This window comes from Equus caballus, chromosome 2 (genome assembly GCF_041296265.1).
Source record: "Equus caballus isolate H_3958 breed thoroughbred chromosome 2, TB-T2T, whole genome shotgun sequence".
NCBI classification, from domain to species: Eukaryota; Metazoa; Chordata; class Mammalia; order Perissodactyla; family Equidae; genus Equus; species Equus caballus.
The window spans coordinates 20,064,699-20,070,038 of NC_091685.1; positions in this window are offsets into that span (position 1 = coordinate 20,064,699).

Here is a 5,340-nt window from a genome sequence, read left to right on the forward strand (position 1 = left end):
ACAGCTCATTCAGTGCAACGGGTGATGTAACTTTCAAATGCTTTTATTGTATTCTGGTGACAAGTGAAAGCAGAGTCAATTTTTTAAATTTTGTATTATTGTATTGAATACGCCAGTATACAATATAGCTTGGTTTTAAAAGGCTTAGAACTGAAAGATATATTGCAGGTTGATTATCATTTGGTGCACAGATGCTTCATATTTTTTAACATCCTTCTCTTTGTGGAAATTAGTTGTGGATGTGAGGAACGAAATGCTATCATGTTAATGAGAGCCTAGGAGTGACAGACACACAACACGCCAGCAATGCCTGCTTGTGTGATGTTCTGAGCCCACGATGTTCCTGGGTGTGTGGGTTTATAGCAAGTGAAGAGGCTTCTTGATTTAAATTAAAGCTTTGGAACTTAAAGCTTCATTTGGTCTCTTGGTAAAGTTTCCATTTATCAAATGTGAAACAGTTGAAAAAGACAGTTGATTTGTTCACATTTACTCTAAAGTTAAAGCAAATTAATCCAATGAGTCAACAGTTGCATAAGCTTATTATGCTAACAATTGGTTTACAATCTCCGGTTGGAAACAGGAACTGGTAATGTGGAGGTGGGCTGCACCTGTGCAAGAGATGGCATTTGAGGAATGCCTCAGAGAATAGGTTGATTCTTAACAGTAGTAGAGGAGGGCATTGTTTCAGACGGAGCAGTCCAGGAGACAGCAGGACTGGAGTGGAGTATGTGGAAAGGATCCTGTAAAATTAAGTTGTTTGCCTGAAGTCCCACAGCAACGCAGTGGTAGAGCTGGGATGAGACATCGCCTCAGTCCTGGTTCAGGGGTCTTTCCCTGGGCTGTTCCCTCCCGCCTCCTGTGCAGAGCTTAGTGGAGAGATCGGAGGAGGGAAAAGAGCTGGTTCATTAAGCTGCCTGATTCATAGTGGGTTCAAAGAAATCACAGTGGATGGGACTTCCGGAGGTAGAGAGTGGCTCAGGCAAATCCTCACCTCACCAAGGCATAGAGCTGCTTGGAAATCATGCTGACTCATAAAAATAGACATTCAATAATCGGGCGCCTAAGAAGTGCTGTGAACCGAGACCTCAATGATAAAACTGGCTGATACTTAGGAGGACTTTCTATGGACAAGGCACAGTTTTAAGCATTTTACATGAGCACTAATGCATACACTAACTTATTTCATCCTCACAACCCTATGAGGCAGGCTTGTATTATCACTCCGCTTTGCAGATGCAAAAACTGAGGCACAGAGAGGTTAAGGTCACAGAGTGGTAGGTCAGACCGGGATTCAAACTCAGTCACTCTGGTTCCAGATGCCACATTCTTAACCACCATGATATACTGCCTCTTACAGTCCTGAGATGTACAAGGTCCGGCCCTCCCAGAGCAATAGAGACAGTGCTAGATAGGAGAAGCACTGGGATTGTGGAAGCACGGAGAAATAGGATTTAACAAATCCTACTGAATTTTGTCAAATGCTTTTTCTGCATTAATTAACATGACCATGATTTAATGATTATGAGGGGTCACTGATGAGGAAAGAGGGAATGAGGGAAGAGGAAAGAGGAATGTTCCTAGGCAGAGAGACTAGCCCCTAGAAACGCCAAGGTGATCAACTAATGAGGCTTGGGAAACCCTCGTAGGGGAAAGGGGGTGAGTGAGCCTTCTGGTTTCTCATAATGATGGACAACGTTATTTTTCTGACTCCTCCTGAAAACAGCCAAAACTTCTGGATAAAATATAAGCCAAAAAATTTCTTAAAGCATCCAAGAACGGACAAATTAGTAAAAAAGTTATCAGGCCAAAAGTGAAGATAAATAAGAATCCAGAGAGAAATGGAGCAATGATGTCTGGAAACCACATTTCATCTAAAGGCAAACCGTATTTGATTCTAGCAAATCAGCCCTTACTCTAGGTTGAATGGGACAGAAATCAAAACTCAAAGCCCATAAACAATGGGTAGACTAATAGAAGTGCTTCCCACAAGAAGTGGGCATGCCCAAGGGCTATACTTTTCAGAAGAAAAGAGTGGATCAGAAATCGAATCCTAGGGGCTGGCCCGGTGGCGCAGCGGTTAAGTTTACACGTTCCGCTTCAGCAACCCCGGGGTTCACCGGTTCAGATCCCGGGTGCGGACGTGGCACCACTTGGCACGCCATGCTGTGGTAGGCATCCCATGCATAAAGTAGAGGAGGATGGGCACGGATGTTAGCTCAGGGCCAGTCTTCCTCAGCAAAAAGTGGAGGATTGGCGTCAGATGTTAGCTCAGGGCTGATCTTCCTAAAAAAAAAAAAAAAGGAAATCGAGTCCTCCCAGGGATTTGCAGCCAGGGCGCTCCAGAAAACTCAAGCCGTGAACTTGATTTAAGATGACCCTGTACTATTAGTGTCTCCAGGTGTCTCATAGAAATAAACAAAATTTCTCTTTGGAGGAAGGTACTTTTTTTCTCCCCCCCAGTTATTTCCACATTTTTTTCTGCAAAGATACAATTATTTCTTTAAAGCACACAAGAAAAGGCACTGTAGGTGAGAACCAATAGAAATAGATAACAGAAACTGATTCTCAAAGACTTCACATACTTGCATTATAAGATACTATAAAATGTTCGTGGCTCCTATTTTCAAAGAAATAAATGACAAATTTGAAAATACGCACAGGGAACAAGAAATGGCAACAAGTGAAATGGGAGTTATTTAAAAGAACAACTAAAACTTTTAGAAATGAAAAATACAATAACTGTAAACCCATCAATGGATGGCTTTAGCAGAAGCTTCAGGGAGAATTAGTGACCCAGAAGATAGATCAAAAGAAATTATCGGGGCTGGCCCCTTGGCCAAGTGGTTAAGTGCACGCCCTCTGCTTCGGCAGCCCAGGGTTTCCCTGGTTCAGATCCTGGGTGTGGACATGGCACCACTCATCAGGCCATGCTGAGGTGGCATCCCACATGCCACAACTAGAAGAACCCACAACTAAAATATGCAACTATGTACTGGGGGGATTTGGGGAGAAAAAGCAGAAAAAAAAAAAGAAGATTGGCAATAGTTGTTAGCTCAGGTGTCAATCTTTGAAAAAAAAAGGAAATTATCCATGCACATGAATTTAACAACTTAGCTAAAACGATAAAAACCGATTTCTCAAAAAACACAAACTAGGGGCTGGCTCAGTGGCATAGCGGTTAAGTTCACCTGCTCCATTTCTGCAGCCAGGGGTTCGCTGGTTTGGATCCCGGGTGTGGACCTACCCACTGCTTATCAAGCCATCTGTGGCAGGCATCCCACATATAAAGTAGAGGAAGATGGGCACGGATGTTAGCTCAGGGCCAATCTTCCTCAAGAAAACAAGAAAACCATAAACTACCAAAATTCTCCTGATATGAAAAAGATCATCTGAATAGTCCTATAATTATTTAATGTGTCATTAAAAATCTTCCAAAAAGAAATATACAGGCCCAGATGGTGATGGTTTCACTGAAGAATTCCACCAAACATTTCAAGAATTAGCACCATTCTGTACGATCTCTTCCAGAAATCAGAAAAGCAGAGAACACCTCCTAACTCATTTTATGAGACCAGTATCACTTTGATATCAAAACCAGAAAGGAGAGTACAAAAAAAGGGAAACTACAGACCAATATCCCATGAACTTAGCCACAAAAATTCCCAATAAAATATTAGCAATTTGAATCCAGGACTAGATAAAAAGAATTACACAACATGGCCAAGTAGGGTTTATTCTAGATATGCAAGGCTGGTTCAACACTTGGAAATGAATTAATCCACTGTATCAAGAAGGTCGAGAAGAAAAATCATGATCATGTGAATTGATGCAAAAAAAGCACTTGACAAAATTCAATGCCCACTCATGATAAAAATTGTCAGTAAACCAGGAATAGAGGGGAATTTCCACAACTTGATAAAGAACATCTGCAAAAACCCTCCAACTAACATCATACTTAATGGTAAAAGACTGAATACTTTCCTCCTAAGAGAGGCAACAAGTCAAAGATGTCCGTTCTGACTACTCTCACTCAACATAGAACTGGAAGTCCTAGCCAGGAGAGTAAGGCAATAAAAGGAAATAAAAAGCATACAGATTAGAAAGGAAAAAATAAACCTCCCTATTTGCAGTTGAAATGATTGTCTACATTAAAAAAACCCAAGGAATCTACAAAATTCCCCCCCCCCAGAATTAATAAGGGGGGTCAGCAAGATCCCAGGTTACAAGGTCAACACACAAAATTAATGATCCAGCATGCATGAGAGACAAAAAGATGGAAAAAAGACAATGGATAAAAAAATAAAGGATTACTATGTTTAATCTGGGTTCCAGAAGGAGAGAAAATAAGACAGAGGCATGTCTGAAGAAAAATAGCTGAGAATTTCCCAGAACTGGTGAAAGATACCAGTCCACAGATTGTAGAAAATGAAAGACATCCAAGTGAGGAAGGCAAAAAAAAGGAAAAATGAAAAAAAAACTCCCATTGATGATAGTGAAATTGCAGAACCCCGAAAAATGGAGACAGCTGAGGCTGGAGCAGTAAGCGAGGGCGAAATGAAAATAAAGCTAACGATGATGGACTTAAAGATAAAAGCTAATGCTTAACAGTCCTTATTACTTCCCAAGCCTCTACATTAAGTGATTTACTTCTCATAGCAATTCTATTAGGTGGGTACTATCATTACTTTCATTTTACAGATGAGGAAGTTGAGACAGGTGAAATTTAGTTACCTGCCCAAGGTGGCACAGCTTATCAATGGTAGAGGCAGGATTTTGAACAAGGCAGTTCTGGCTCCAGTTTGTGTCCTTAACCACTACACATGCTTGTCTCTCTAAAGGGCAATGGGAAGCCATTGAAAGTTTTTAACCAGGGAGTGACACCACCTACAGTGCCTTTTCCAAAAGCAAATCGTCTAGCACCACTGTGGATAATGGATTAAACGGAGCTAAGAGTGGAAACAGGAGGCTGTCAGAATAATGTAACCAAAAATGGGGAGGGACAGGATGAACGAGGGGAGTGGCCGACAAAAGCAAATGGATCTGCGGGCTTCTGGAGTCGAGTCCACCGGACTTGGCTTTGGATGGGGTTCAGGGCGTGAGGGGGAGTAAGGATGATACTCAGGTTTCTGACTTGGGCAACTCGGTGGACAGTGAAAGTCATTCACAGAGGCGACTCAGGAGGAGTCTGGTTTTGGACACGGTGAATTCGTGGTGTCTGTAGAGCACAGACTTCCACCCAGGGGCGGAGGTCATCTAGGACCAAGAGCAGAACGCCACCACCGGGGACCCTTCTGCCAGGCGCGCGAACCCGAGGCCCAGCGCGCGGCGCGGCGCGGCCCC